This window comes from Lepidochelys kempii, chromosome 1 (assembly GCF_965140265.1).
Source record: "Lepidochelys kempii isolate rLepKem1 chromosome 1, rLepKem1.hap2, whole genome shotgun sequence".
NCBI classification, from domain to species: domain Eukaryota; kingdom Metazoa; phylum Chordata; order Testudines; family Cheloniidae; genus Lepidochelys; species Lepidochelys kempii.
The window spans coordinates 350,260,228-350,276,248 of NC_133256.1; the positions used below are offsets into that span (position 1 = coordinate 350,260,228).

The 16,021-nt window shown below is 51.1% G+C and overlaps 1 long non-coding RNA gene across 1 annotated transcript in view; it reads left to right on the plus strand.

Moving 5' to 3' along the window:
• LOC140905536 (uncharacterized) overlaps positions 1 to 12,878 on the plus strand; it is a 64,989-nt gene extending 52,111 nt beyond the window's left edge. The window contains exons 4-8 of the long non-coding RNA XR_012156878.1: positions 5,115 to 5,227; positions 8,288 to 8,436; positions 8,523 to 8,589; positions 9,062 to 9,132; positions 11,868 to 12,878. This is a non-coding gene — a long non-coding RNA (uncharacterized lncRNA). The remainder of the gene's footprint in view (positions 1 to 5,114; positions 5,228 to 8,287; positions 8,437 to 8,522; positions 8,590 to 9,061; positions 9,133 to 11,867) is intronic.
• Positions 12,879 to 16,021: the final 3,143 nt, after the last annotated feature.

A 16,021-nucleotide genomic window follows, 5' to 3' on the forward strand; every position in this document is an offset into this window, starting at 1 on the left:
GACGTACCCACGGAGCTTATTTATCATAGAAGCTTCTATTATTTTTTGAAACTTCAGACTGGACCTGATTTGTGTGCATCCATGTTTGTCTGCTTTAACCTTGTCAGCGGCTCTCTGGTTTCCTTTTCCTACTCAGTCCATCTCTAGATCCTTATTGGCTACATGCGCTGTCTTTGGCGTGAGCTCTCCAGTGCAACTGACCTGGGGTAAGTGTCTGGTCCCTTGGGCCTGGGAGGAACCTGACTATTTCTGTGATCCTTGGCGTAGGGGCCCCACTATCACACAGGCAGGCTTGTTACCCAGGGTTCTTTCAACCCAAAGCTCTTGGTAACTTTTACTCTGTGCGAGGTAGTGTCAGGAAATAAATCGAGGGAGACACGGCCGTCTGACCGATAGATGGCTGGCACAAACAGGACAACACAAGGGTGCTTTCACTTAAAGCTAAACTTTACTTACTCTCAAGCGCTTACATCCGCAACAGGTTAGTAAAACAGCCCCAACCCTTGATAATTACCGAAGCTGAGAGTGGCTCTCGAGTGACACAGCAGCAGCGTCTGCCGGTGGGGAAAACAAGATGCATCCAGAGGGAGAGTCCAGTCCCGAAGAGTCCCACCACCTCAAACTTTTCCCCCTTATTTATACATTAGTACTAGAATGACATGTCCCTTAAAGAAAACTTGTTAAGCAAGCAGTTCCAATGGGCAAGCAAGAAGCTCCTTCTGATTACTGATTAACCAGGTGTGGCTTTTTCCAGAGTTTGCAGCCTTGAGGCCCCAACAGACATTCCTGGGGCACATCCTGCTCTTCTAAAATGCATGTATCAGCCACTTAACCACAATTCTGATCAGGAAGGACGTGGGGTCAAGCTGCCCTTTCTGTGGCACTCAAAACCGCCTCCCCACCTGCCTTGGTCAAACTGAGAGTGCTGAGTGGCCACTTTACAGCCTGCGGACTTGGCTGCTTTTAGCAATAAGCCATAGTGGTTTCAGGCACTTTACCGGTTTGCCAAAGTCCCCGTACAGGCTCACCGGGGCGGCGAGGTAGATCGAAACCCACGGGGACTGTCTGTGACGACTGAATGGAAGTACTGAACTCAGGCCCCGCCTGGGGTTGGCACCCACGCTCGGTAGCGTGACTCTGGGGGTGGGGGGACGGCTGGCTGCACAGACCAGCAGACGTGTGTTTGTGGGGGTGGATGGACAGATGGGTAAAACAGTCTTATCCTCTGCACACAGATAAGGCGGTTTATTCCCTGTGCATTTCCCCTAAGTCCCGCCCGGGAGCTTCCCAGCATCCGCTGGCCGCCCTGGACCACAGCAGCCCCTGTCCTCAGTTGAACTCTCGGGCTCTCCAGGCGATGAACCAGCCATGGCCAAGGCACGGGAGTAACACGGTGGAAGAGCGACACCCAGTGGCCAGTTGATAGAAGAGCTCTTGTGCTTTGCAGGCAGTTGCTAGGCTGTGGGAGTGGGGAGATGCTGGGGTGTCCGAGTGGCCTGTATCAGGCCGAACAGCCCATAACACGGAGGAGAGGGTGCCCCACATCCACAGCTGGCATGGCTCCTGCCAGAGGCTGCAGGAGTTGAACATTCGCCCCGAAAAGGAGCAGCCAGCGGGGAAACAGCAAGTTATCTCAAGTGCCTATACACAAATGCAAGAAGCCTGGGAAACGAGCAGGGAGAACTGGAAGTCCTGGCACAGTCAAGGAACTATGACGTGATCGGAATAACAGAGACTTGGTGGGATAACTCACATGACTGGAGCACTGTCATGGATGGATATAAACTGTTCAGGAAGGACAGGCAGGGCAGAAAAGGTGGGGGAGCTGCACTGTATGTAAGGTTTCAGAGTAACAGCCGTGTTAGTCTGTATTCGCAAAAAGAAAAGGAGGACTTGTGGCACCTTAGAGACTGACTGCTCAGAGCTCCGGTATGAAACTGCAGAAAAACCTGAGTGTCTCTGGATTAAGTTTAGAAGCGTGAGCAACAAGGGTGATGTCGTGGTGGGAGTCTGCTATAGACCACCGGACCAGGGGGATGAGGTGGACGAGGCTTTCTTCCAGCAACTCACGGAAGTTACTAGATCGCAGGCCCTGGTTTTCATGGGAGACTTCAATCACCCTGATATCTGCTGGGAGAGCAATACAGCAGTGCACAGACAATCCAGGAAGTTTTTGGAAAGGGTAGGGGACAATTTCCTGGTGCAAGTGCTGGAGAAACCAACTAGGGGCAGAGCTCTTCTTGACCTGCTGCTCACAAACTGGGTAGAATTAGTGGGGGAAGCAAAAGTGGATGGGAATCTGGGAGGCAGTGACCATGAAATGGTCGAGTTCAGGATCCTGACACAGGGAAGAAAGCAGAGCAGCAGAATACGGACCCTGGACTTCAGAAAAGCAGACTTTGACTCCCTCAGGGAACTGATGGGCAAGATCCCCTGGGAGAATAACATGAGGGGGAAAGGAGTCCAGGAGAGCTGGCTGTATTTTCAAGAATCCTTATTGAGGTTACAGGGACAAACCATCCCGATGTGTGGAAAGAATAGTAAATATGGCAGGCGACCAGGTTGGCTTAACAGTGAAATCCTTGCTGATCTTAAACACAAAAAAGAAGCTTACAAGAAGTGGAAGATTGGACAAATAACCAGGGAAGAGTATAAAAATATTGCTCGGGGATGCAGGAGTGAAATCAGGAAGGCCAAATCACACCTGGAGTTGCAGCTAGCAAGAGATGTTAAGAGTAACAAGAAGGGTTTCTTCAGATATGTTAGCAACAAGAAGAAAGTCAAGGAAAGTGTGGGCCCCTTACTGAATGAGGGAGGCAGCCTAGTGACAGAGGATGTAGAAAAAGCTAATGTACTCAATGCTTTTTTTTCCTCTGTCTTCACGAACAAGGTCAGCTCCGAGATGGCTGCACTGGGCAGCACAGCAAGGGGAGGAGGTGACCAGCCCTCTGTGGAGAAAGAAGTGGTTCGGGACTATTTAGAAAAGCTGGACGAGCACAAGTCCATGGGGCCGGATGCGTTGCATCCGAGAGTGCTAAGGAGTTGGCGGATGTGATTGCAGAGCCATTGGCCATTATTTTTGAAAACTCATGGCGATCGGGGGAGGTCCCAGACAACTGGAAAAAGGCTAATGTAGTGCCCATCTTTAAAAAAGACAAGGAGGAGGATCCTGGGAACTAGAGGCCAGTCAGCCTCACCTCAGTCCCTGGAAAAATCCTGGAGCAGGTCCTCAAGGAAACCATTTTGAAGCACTTGGAGGAGAGGAAAGTGATCAGGAACAGTCAGCATGGATTCACCAAGGGCAAGTCATGCCTGACTAATGTAATTGCCTTCTATGATGAGATAACTGGCTCTGTGGATGAGGGGAAAGCAGTGGATGGGTTGTCCCTTGACTTTAGCAAAGCTTTTGACACGGTCTCCCACAGTATTCTTGCCAGCAAGTTAAAGAAGTATGGGCTGGATGAATGGATGATAAGGTGGATAGAAAGCTGGCTAGATTGTCAGGCTCAACGGGTAGTGATCAATGGCTTCATGTCTAGTTGGCAGCCGGTATCAAGGGGAGTGCCCCAAGGATCGGTCCTGGGGCTGGTTTTGTTCAATATCTTCATAAATGATCTGGAGGATGGTGTGGATTGCACCCTCAGCAAGTTTACAGATGACACTAAACTGGGAGGAGAGGTAGATACACTGGAGGGTAGGGATAGGATACAGAGGGACCTAGACAAATTGGAGGATTGGGCCAAAAGAAATCTGATGAGGTTCAACAAGGACAAGTGCAGAGTCCTGCACTTAGGATGGAAGAATCCCATGCACCGCTACAGACTAGGGACCGAACGGCTCGGCAGCAGTTCTGCGGAAAAGGACCTAGGGGTGACAGTGGACGAGAAGCTGGATATGAGTCAGCAGTGTGCCCTTGTTGCCAAGAAGGCCAATGGCATTTTGGGATGTATAAGTAGGGGCATAGCGAGCAGATCGAGGGACGTGATCGTTCCCCTCTATTCGACATTGGTGAGGCCTCATCTGGAATACTGGATCCAATTTTGGGCCCCACACTACAAGAAGGATGTGGATAAATTGGAGAGAGTCCAGCGGAGGACAACAAAAATGATTAGGGGTCTGGAACACATGAGTTATGAGGAGAGGCTGAGGGAGCTGAGATTGTTTAGTCTGCAGAAGAGAAGAATGAGGGGGGATTTGATAGCTGCTTTCAACTACCTGAAAGGGGGTTCCAAAGAGGATGGCTCTAGACTGTTCTCAGTGGTAGCTGATGACAGAACAAGGAGTACTGGTCTCAAGTTGCAGTGGGGGAGGTTTAGGTTGGGTATTAGGACAAACTTTTTCACTAGGAGGGTGGTGAAACACTGGAATGCGTTCCCTAAGGAGGTGGTGGAATCTCCTTCCTTAGATATTTTTAAGGTCAGGCTTGACAAAGCCCCGGCTGGGATGATTTACTTGGGGATTGGTCCGGCTTTGAGCAGGGGGTTGGACTAGATGTCCTCCTGAGGTCCCTTCCAATTCTGATATTCTATGATTCAATGATTCTATGAACAGGATAAAATGTCCCTGCAAAGGGAAATCCCCAGGTTTGTGGCCTGCTGTGTCTGCTTGGCGGACACAGCCTACTACTGCTACCACTCGATGGAGCCGCTGAGATGGCAGAGATCTCTGCTATGGAGCTGAAGGCCCAAGTTCAAACCCCACTGGTAACTTATGCCAGCAGGGTTGCCATGGGCACAGTCTTCCCTGTGAATGAGTGAGCCAGCCCCTCGGTACAGGGCTAGGGATTCTGTGATGATGGAGGTGCAATCAGAGAGGTCTCGGGGCACTCTTGGGTCTTCTGCTGTGAGGTCCCTGAGCTCTGAGACAAAACGGGCTCACAGAGGGTCTGGTTCTGCCTTCCACCGAAATGCCCAAGAGCAGGTCAGTTCCCTGGCTGCCCACGGGAGGGGACTCCAGGAACTAGCCCAGTGAGGGTCCTGGAGGAGCGGGCCAGCTGTCCCCTCTCCACTCTCAGGGAGAAATGAGCAGAGCTGGTTTAAACCGCCCCACTCTCTTCCCCGCTGGGCGGGTGCCTCGACACAGAATCACTGAGAGTATTTGTTTCCCTCTAACAGGTAACCAGAACACCCCTCCCTGAAACATGCCAGGGAAGAACTGGTTGAATTCAGAGCGGACAGCTCCGAGCAGCGCATCTGTCTCAGTGTCTCATCAGAGCTCCCTAACGAAGGTATAGTCGTCGCCCCACACCAGAAGGGAAGGGTTCTGGTCCCCCCGTACAGAGAACGGGCCGGGCAACAGAATTGGAAGATAGGCGCAAGCATGAGGCCAAATCCTGCTCGAGTCACTCAGAGGATAGTTCCAGGGACTTCAGTAGCATTCTTCTTCTGGGCTAGGTTCTGCCTGTGACTATGGGGGGCCACACGCACACACACACATCCACAAACACACACGCACACACAGGGATGCACACACCCACCCACACGTGCACTCCAGATACTCCCAAGGGTGACATTAGGATCAGTCCAAGCACGAACAGGGAAAGCCCCACGGCCATTCTACCCCGGTCTCCCCTGCCTGCATGAGCTCATTCCCTTGCTCTTCCCTCCAGCTGGATTTGCTCTTCCGCCTGTCCACCATCCCCGCTGGTTCACGTTGTTCCCCACCACCTGCTGGCAGAGGGGGGGGGAGCTGCACTTGCATTCAACTCCAGAGCTTGTAGGCCCCCCTCGCCCCCAAAAAACTTCTCTGCTAAAAGTGATGATGGGTCAAGTCGGCATCGCCCTGGGCTCAAGTGCCGCCCGACGTTCTCCCACAAAGCTCTCTGGGAAACAGGAGTGATGGCTGCTTCAGTGAGTGGGGGGACACCTGAGAACCTCTGAAGTTAAAACTCCGCCAAACCCTCTGAAAAGCATGGAAATAACCCACAGATGGAGATGACGGGTGTGAAAAGGGCCGAGTGGATTGGCATAAAGTCTGATTGCCCCAGTCCTATGGCTTCTAGCCCCCTGACAGTACGCACAGCCTGGGACAGAAACCCGGCACTGACACCTGACAGCCCAGCAGGATCCTCAACGCCGAGCCCCACGGCAAAGCTACCAGGAAACACAGACATCTGCTGTGGAGCGGTAGCGAGACAGGATAAAAACTCCCTGCACACCTGTGCAGCGGCACAGAAAGCCCATGGAGAGCTGCAATTCATTTCACTATCTTTTGTCGAGCAGCTAAACGATACCCGTCAGGGTCTGTTGCACACGCGTTTTCTAACGGCCAAATAATGACATTTTAATTATCAAATTACAGTGAGCAGACACTGCCCAGAGATCATTGCTTCATAGCTAACACTGAGATAGCACCGGGATCTATCTTCCAACAGCTCATCCTCCCCCAGATTAAGCACATAATATCTGCGGTGACACCCTATAATTGTGATATTCATTGCCCTAATGCTGGTGTTCCCCAATCCATACCATAGTTATGAGAGAGATTCTCAAGCAATTGTATGACACAGAACAGAAGGGAAAAGGACATCTAGTTGGCAGCCGGTATCAAGTGGAGTACCCCAAGGGTCGGTCCTGGGGCCGGTTTTGTTCAATATCTTCATAAATGATCTGGAGGATGGTGTGGATTGCACTCTCAGCAAATTTGCGGATGATACTAAACTGGGAGGAGTGGTAGATACGCTGGAGGGGAGGGATAGGATACAGAGGGACCTAGACAAATTGGAGGATTGGGCCAAAAGAAATCTGATGAGGTTCAATAAGGAGAAGTGCAGGGTCCTGCACTTAGGACGGAAGAACCCAATGCACCGCTACAGACTAGGGACCGAATGGCTAGGCAGCAGTTCTGCGGAAAAGGACCTAGGGGTGACAGTGGACGAGAAGCTGGATATGAGTCAGCAGTGTGCCCTTGTTGCCAAGAAGGCCAATGGCATTTTGGGATGTATAAGTAGGGGCATAGTGAGCAGATCGAGGGACGTGATCGTTCCCCTCTATTCAACATTGGTGAGGCCTCATCTGGAGTACTGTGTCCAGTTTTGGGCCCCACACTTCAAGAAGGATGTGGATAAATTGGAGAGAGTCCAGCGAAGGGCAACAAAAATGATGAGGGGTCTGGAACACATGAGTTATGAGGAGAGGCTGAGGGAGCTGGGATTGTTTAGCCTGCAGAAGAAAAGAATGAGGGGGGATTTGATAGCTGCTTTCAACTACCTGAAAGGGGGTTCCAAAGAGGATGGCTCTAGACTGTTCTCAATGGTAGCAGATGACAGAACGAGGAGTAATAGTCTCAAGTTGCAGTGGGGGAGGTTTAGATTGGATATTAGGAAAAACTTTTTCACTAAGAGGGTGGTGAAACACTGGAATGGGTTCCCTAGGGAGGTGGTGGAATCTCCTTCCTTAGAGGTTTTTAAGGTCAGGCTTGACAAAGCCCTGGCTGGGATGATTTAACTGGGAATTGGTCCTGCTTTGAGCAGGGGGTTGGACTAGATGACCTTCTGGGGTCCCTTCCAACCCTGATATTCTATGATTCTATGAGGACAGAGTGACGATGGCTATTGGAACAACTATGCTAATTTTCACGTCTAGATTTCTATCAGAGAAAGAAAACTGTGTACATGTGTAACCTGGCCTATGTGCACATCAACTTATCTCCAGACTTTTTCATGGGTAGGATTTTTAACCTGTTTTTTTTTTTCTTCTAATGTTTAATTCTTACTACAGCAACCATAACTTTACAAGTTAACAAAGTTTTTGTCTGGGAATTTCCATGCTTGTTTCTTTTTAACTATAAGGCATATCATGACCATAACTGGGTTTCCTTCAGAGTTTAGAAGTCTGCATGGAGCCCTGCAAATATTGGATTGTAGCACATAAAAGAAGGAGCCAAAGCCTCGCCGGGTGTCAATCAGCATAGCTCAGTTGACTTCAGTGGAAGACAGAACTTTCTGGGGAGCCAGCTGAAGCCTGCAGGATAGATGCCCCAGGAATTAAGAACCATCACACACCTCACTGCCTTCTGCTTTAAGTGAAAAGTGCATTTCTCTGGCCTTGCCTTCTCTACCAAACATACAGTAACATACTTACATAGCCTCTGCACCCTGCTCCCCGCGGGGACAGAAGGGAGTTACACTGCTCAGTAACATTACTGAAAGATGCTCAGATTCGACAGTGATGAGCAGGGTATAAAACCCAGGGTATAAAATAGAACAGAGCCACATCGATTCCCACCCACTGAGAATCCGGCTTTATGTCTTTATATGCTGAAGTGTCTTGTGCATCGTGTTCTTCAGGCAGAAGGGACCATCAGGATCATCTCGTCTGACCCCCAGCGTCACACGGGCCAGAGACCTGCCCCACAATCACTCCCTGAGCAGAGCTGTTAGAAAAACTTCCAGACTTGAGTTAAACATTGTCAGGGCTGGAGAATCCTTGACTCTTGGTAAGTTATTTCCATGGTTAATGACTCTCACTGTTAAAAATTGACACCTTATAGCCAGTCTGAATTTGTCTCATATCAACTTCCAGCCATTGGATCGTGTTAGACCTTCCTCTGTGAGACTGACGGGTCCATGATCAAATACTTGCTCCCCAGGTAGGTGCTTACAGACTGTGATCAAGTCACCCCGACCCTCCTCGTTGTTAAGCTAAGGCCAGCAGTTCTCAAACTCTGGGTTGGGATCCTAAAGTGAGTTAATGGGGTCGCCAGGGCTCGTGTTAGACGAGCTGAGGCCTGGGGCCAAAGCCAGAGCTCCACCACCCAGGGCTGAACTTGAAGCCCAATGGCTTCAGCCCTGGGGGGCAGGACTCAGGTTACAGGCCCCCTGCCTGGGGCTGAAGCCCTTGGGCTTTAGCCTCCCTGCCCAGGGCACTGGGGATCAGGCGGGCTCAGGCTTCGGACCCCTTCCTGGAGTCATGTAGTAATTTTTTGTTGTCAGAAGGGGGTCGCGGGGCAATCGCGTTTGAGAACCCCCGAGCTACGCAGATTGAGCTCTTTGAGTCTATCATTATAAGGCAGATTTCCCAATGTTTTCATGATTCTCCTCTGACCCACTCCCATTTCTTAGGACCCTTTGCATCCTGGACTATTATTTCCAGCACATACCGATTTATGATGAAGTCATCAGAGCATCGTGATGTACGTACCCAAATCTTACTGAGCTGAATTGTGCCTTGGCCCCCCTCCTCTACCGTCCCACCCAAAAGCACACCCATGGTCCTGAGACCAAACACTCCCGGCCACAGCGTGCTTGGGAGGCCAGCAGGGACTCACCTTGATCTGAGGCCATGACATGCAGCCTGGGCTGGCTCTGCTGAAGCCCACAGCCCCATCGCTGCCCCAAGGCTCCTGCCGTGGGCTGCTAGAGGACTGTCCAACACACATTCCCCCCTGCTGCAGCGGCTCATGGAATCAGCAAGCACATAACAAACCCAAGCACTGCTGGCTACAGAGTGAACCCGCTCCTGGCAGCAGTCCCATTGACATCACATGGGTATATTCACAGTGCTCCTTGGGGCCCCCAGGGCTCCATATGTCCTATACACACCGCTGAGTCTAGAACCCTGGTCTTGTGGCTGTAGAGCCCAGCGCTTTCCTACTTGAGCCAAAGCAAAACACCTGCAACGGCCTGCAATAGTAAGTCTCTTAACCTCTCTGCAGGTCCAGCCACTACAGGGCAGCATCGCACACTCATTCACGTGTACCAAGCCAACCGGCCCAGTTCCTTGGCCAGGGAACTTTTCAAGAACAGAGAATCATAGAATCGTAGGGCTGGAAGGGACCTTGAGAGGTCATCTAGCCCAGTCCCCTGCACTCAAGGCAGGACTAAGTATTATGCCCAGTATAAATCCCCAGCCTGAGTTAAGGCAGCCGGTTTTCAGCTTGCCAGCGGCACTCAGAAACTGAGAAATTCCAGTGTCTAGATCCCCTGCTGCATTGCATTCAGCATCATCCCCCAGGCCTTGGCAACCAGACACAAGCATTTCTGCTCAGTTACACCCGGAGATGCACTTTAAGCCTGTGACCCCGAGGAGCCCTAGTCAGCGGCCAGGGGCCCATGGTGCTAGGCCCTGTACAAACTGATGGCCACTGCCCCAAAGAACTGACAATGTACATATAAGACAAGAGATCCCAGATGGGAGAGTAGAAGGAACCAATGAGCCAGGGCTGGGCAGTGTGACAGGCAGGGGTCTCTGCACCCCACAGCCCCCCAACTGTCACTGTTTGTAGGTCTCGGGTCAGGCAGCGTTCTGAGGTGGGATTTGAAGGTGGATGATGGGGGGGGGCTCTGTGGATGTTTATAGGGAGCAGCAAGCATGGGGGGCAGCCTGGGTGAAAGCACAAAGGGGTGTCTGTGGAACCCTTCTGCCAGGTGGAGTCAGCAGCAACGAAAGCCGGGTTCAATATTCAGGGGTTTCTCTTAACAACGCAACCTAGAGCTGGCTCCAGCCCCCACCCAGTGACCTGGGACAATTCCACACCATCTCTGGGCGCCTCTGAGAGGCAATGCTTCCCCCCTCGCAAGCACCGGGTCTGCGCATGGAAAAGAAAACTCTTAAAAAAAAAAAAAAAAGGGAAAGGAACCTGGCATTAACTCATGAATACCCCACGAGCATCATTCGAAAACATGACGTGACCAAAACACCCACCCCAGAGTAAATTGGGCAGCATCTTTCCCCTCCATCTCTCCCGTTGCGGTGTGAAAGTCCAATGAACAAATGTCTCTTTAATCCACACTCCCCCCCCTTCCCTGCACCCCACTCACAGCTGCTGTCCTTGGTCAGCCACGACCCAGGGTTCAGAAACGCATTCACACGAGCTCACCCCCAACCCTGGTGTGCGTTGGGAAGGCAAATGGCTCAGTCTGCACATGAGCTCACCCCCAACCCTGGTGTGCGTTGGGAAGGCAAATGGCTCAGTCTGCACATGAGCTCACCCCCAACCCTGGTGTGCGTTGGGAAGGCAAATGGCTCAGTCTGCACATGAGCTCACCCCCAACCCTGGTGTGTGTTGGGAAGGCACGGAGCAATGGCTCAGTCCGCTCGCTGCTCACCCTCATTATAGCTCTCTGTGATCTCAGCCGTTAGCAAGGGACCCTCACGGCTAGAACAGGCTCCGCTCCGTCCCCAGAGACACTATCATACAGCAGTTACCAATGATTGCAGCTCTACTGACTCACAACAAAAGACTTTCAATTGACTCTTAATCAGCTCTGCCCTTAAACAATCAAGAGAAGAAGTAACCAATTGTAGCCAGGGCCCTTAACCAGAACCCCCACCACTGACCCCAAACATATCCCTCATTTCTTCTCCTCCTGCTTCCTCTCCCTCCCCCCCTGGCCTTTGGCACCTCTACCCCCTGCTTAGCAAGTGCAGTTCAGCTGAGAGTGACTGCCCTCCATCAGGGCATGCCAAACACAGTTCAGCTGCCCTTCACTCACAAAAGAGCGGTAACAACACTTTCTTACCCCTGCCCCCAATAACAAGGGACTCGCAATCCAACACCAGGATCATGTGGGTAAAGCAGCCCCATCATGCTGTGCACCTAGGCAGAGTGGGAGTGTCTATGCAAACAAGGTTGGTTCCTGAAGTCTCCTCCTCCAGCTCATCACAAGGTGTGAGGGGAAAGCTCATTCGGACCCAAGTGGGTGATGGAGGTTGGTATGTGGGCTGCTCGGAGGTGGGAGTTGATGGCTCCGGAGTGAGTGAGAGAGAGGATAGGGAGGGTGGGGTTAGGCCGTAGCTCATGTTTTTAACTTAGACAAAGGCCTAACAAAGCAATTTTCAAATGTGCCAAAGTGGCTCAGCTTTTAACTAGCTCTGGCTTCAAAGCCATTGCAAGAAATGGCTGTAAACGTTCCCTCTCTTCTGAAGTCAAGCAGGACAATGCTGATGGGAAAATCTACCACCTGACCCAAAGAGACGGACCCGGGGGCTGGAAAACCGAAGGAACCCCTGGGCCCAATTCTGATCTCTCTGTTCCAGTGTGGTAAAGCAGGAGTGATCCCAGTGGGGCTCCCTGGTACACGCCGGGCTGAGCAGGATTAAAATCAGTCCCAATGACCACAACAGAGTCACTCCAGACCTACGCTGGGACGCGTCGGAGGAGAATCAACTCTTCAGAGAAAGGCGGCGGATGGTTCTTTCAGACTAAAACACAGTGGAAGCATTTGTTTTTAAGCCAGAAGCTGGCTGGGTCAGTGTGTGGGAGGGGTTTTATGCTGCCTATCTTCGTGTTTTATGCTGCCGCCCATCACCGTAGTGTCTGGGCCCCTACTAGAGTGATGTGGAATCCATGAGCCCCCCATGCTGAGGGCAGATGTCATGGCTAGCACTGGGGTTTGCAGCAAAGGGAATGTGTGGGGGCTGCACTGTTTGAATTCTTCCTCAGCCCCATCAGGGTGGATCAGCGCCCTGAGTGTGTATGAACGTGGGCTGTGGAGAGCCCAGGTTACCGTAAATTGTCTGGCCTTGCATTCAGTCCTCGAGGGGCTTGGTTAAGCTGCCATGACCGAGCTGATCGCTGGTGACACCTCGACCGTTACAGCCTCCCTGTGCTGAGGGATCCCTGCTCTCCCAACAGACTTCACTTGAACCTGCCTGTCATAAAAATAAAGGGAAGGGTAAACCCCTTTGAAATCCCTCCTGGCCAGGGGAAAGCTCCTCTCACCTGTAAAGGGTTAAGAAGCTAAAGGTAACCTCGCTGGCACCTGACCAAAATGACCAATGAGGAGACAAGATACTTTCAAAAGCTGGGAGGAGGGAGAGAAACAAAGGGTCTGGGTCTGTCTGTAGTCGTCTTGGCCGGGGATAGACCAGGAATGGAGTCTTAGAACTTTTAGTAAGTAATCTAGCTAGGTATGTGTTAGATTATGATTTCTTTAAATGGCTGAGAAAAGAATTGTGCTGAATAGAATAACTATTTCTGTCTGTGTATCTTTTTTGTAACTTAAGGTTTTGCCTAGAGGGTTTCTCTATGTTTTTGAATCTAATTACCCTGTAAGATATCTACCATCCTGATTTTACAGGGGGGATTTCTTTATTTCTATTTACTTCTATTTTTTATTAAAAGTCTTCTTGTAAAACACTGAATGCTTTTTCATTGTTCTCAGATCCAAGGGTTTGGGTCTGTGGTCACCTATGCAAATTGGTGAGGCTTTTTATCCAACATTTCCCAGGAAAGGGGGGGTGCAAGTGTTGGGAGGATTGTTCATTGTTCTTAAGATCCAAGGGTCTGGATCTGTAGTCACCTAGGCAAATTGGTGAGGCTTTTTACCAAACCTTGTCCAGGAAGTGGGGTGCAAGGTTTTGGGAAGTATTTTGGGGGGAAGGACGCGTCCAAACAGCTCTTCCCCAGTAACCAGTATTAGTTTGGTGGTGGTAGCGGCCAGTCCAAGGTGTAATATTTTGTACCTTGGGGAAGTTTTGACCTAAGCTGGTAAAGATAAGCTTAGGAGGTTTTTCATGCAGGTCCCCACATCTGTACCCTAGAGTTCAGAGTGGGGGAGGAACCGTGACACTGCCTTCCTGGGGAATTGAGCTGGAGGGGCTGGAGGGAGTGGGCCCCCGCGTGCTGACACAGCGTGTCAGGGTTCACTCTGTGCCGCGGAATGGCAGCTTGGGTTACGTATGAGCGGGGAATTTGTCGCCTGAGTGAGCGTCCCATGGCAGAGGAGTGCAAAGCGCGGGCAGGCGCCGGGGGGGCAGGCCCAGCTGTGGGGGGTGTTTTCCTGCTGACTGGGCGATGCGGGTGGGTTTGCACATGGCTCTGGAATGGGGCGGGCATGGGGGGCAGGAGGAAGCACCATGTGTGGGCATTTTACATCTTCCCATGGGGAGTTAGTGCGATGGGCGGTTCTTTATGCTGTAGCTCGGGTGGTTCAGCTGCCCCTTTGCTATTTCAGGAGCAGCCCCCAGATTCTGCAGCCCTTTGCACCCCAGACTTTCCAAGCACTCTACAATGGGACAGCAGGGCCACTATCCCCCTTTTACAGATGGGGAAACTGAGGCACAGAGAGACGTCATGACTTGCCCAAGGCCACCCAGCAAGTCAGTGCAGAGCTGGGGCTAGAATGCAGGAGCCCTGAAATCCTCCTGCTCCAACTCCAGCTACCAGATCACTCTGTGACACCCAGGACAGACCTGAGCACTCCTGATTCCCGCTCCCCCTTACTCTAACCACTTGTTTCAGAGGAGCAGCCGTGCTCGTCTGTATCCACAAAAAGAACAGGAGGACGTGTGGCACCTTAGAGACCAACCCATTTATTTGAGCATGAGCTTTCATGAGCTAGTCGGAGAACACCGGACCAGGGGGATGAGGTGGACGAGGCTTTCTTCCGGCAACTCGCAGAAGTGACTAGATCGCAGGCCCTGGTACTTATGGGAGACTTCAAATCACCCTGATATCTGCTGGGAGAGCAATACAGCGGTGCACAGACAATCCAGGAAGTTTTTGGAAAGCGTAGGGGACAATGTCCTGGTGCAAGGGCTGGAGGAACCAACTAGGGGCAGAGCTCTTCTTGACCTGCTGCTCACAAACTGGGTAGAATTAGTGGGGGAAGCAAAAGTGGATGGGAATCTGGGAGGCAGTGACCATGAGACGGTCGAGTTCAGGATCCTGACACAGGGAAGAAAGCAGAGCAGCAGAATACGGACCCTGGACTTCAGAAAAGCAGACTTTGACTCCCTCAGGGAACTGATGGGCAAGATCCCCTGGGAGAATAACATGAGGGGGAAAGGAGTCCAGGAGAGCTGGCTGTATTTTCAAGAATCCTTATTGAGGTTACAGGGACAAACCATCCCGATGTGTGGAAAGAATAGTAAATATGGCAGGTGACCAGCTTGGCTTAACAGTGAAATCGTTGCTGCTCTTAAATACAAAAAAGAAGCTTACAAGAAGTGGAAGTGGACAAATGACCAGGGAAGAGTATAAAAATATTGCTCGGGGATGCAGGAGTGAAATCAGGAAGGCCAAATCACACCTGGAGTTGCAGGTAGCAAGAGATGTTAAGAGTAACAAGAAGGGTTTCTTCAGGTATGTTAGCAACAAGAAGAAAGTCAAGGAAAGTGTGGGCCCCTTATTGAATGAGGGAGGCAACCTAGTGACAGAGGATGTGGAAAAAGCTGATGTACTCAATGCTTTTTTTTCCTCTGTCTTCACGAACAAAGTCAGCTCCCAGACTACTACACTGGGCAGCACAGCGTGGGGAGGAGGTGACCAGCCCTCTGTGGAGAAAGAAGTGGTTCGGGACTATTTAGAAAAGCTGGACGAGCACAAGTCCATGGGGCCGGATGCGTTGCATCCGAGAGTGCTAAAGGAGCTGGCGGATGTGATTGCAGAGCCATTGGCCATTATCTTTGAAAACTCATGGCGATCGGGGGAAGTCCCGGATGACTGGAAAAAGGCTAATGTTGTGCCCAACTTTAAAAAAGGGAAGGAGGAGGATCCTGGGAACTACAGGCCAGTCAGCCTCACCTCAGTCCCTGGAAAAATCATGGAGCAGGTCCTCAAGGAAACCATTTTGAAGCACTTGGAGGAGAGGAAAGTGATCAGGAACAGTCAGCATGGATTCACCAAGGGCAAGTCATGCCTGACTAATGTAATTGCCTTCTATGATGAGATAACTGGCTCTGTGGATGAGGGGAAAGCAGTGGATGGATTGTCCCTTGACTTTAGCAAAGCTTTTGACATGGTCTCCCACAGTATTCTTACCAGCAAGTTAAAGAAGTATGGGCTGGATGAATGGACTATAAGATGGATGGAAAGCTGGCTAGATTGTCGGGCTCAACGGGTAGTTATCAATGGCTCCATGTCTAGTTGGCAGCCGGTATCAAGCGGAGTGCCCCAGGGGTCGGTCCTGGGGCTGGTTTTGTTCAATATCTTCATAAATGATCTGGAGGATGGCGTGGATTGCACCATCAGCAAGTTTACAGATGACACTAAACTGGGAGGAGTGGTAGATACGCTGGAGGGTAGGGATAGGATACAGAGGGACCTAGACAAATTGGAGGATTGGGCCAAAAGAAAT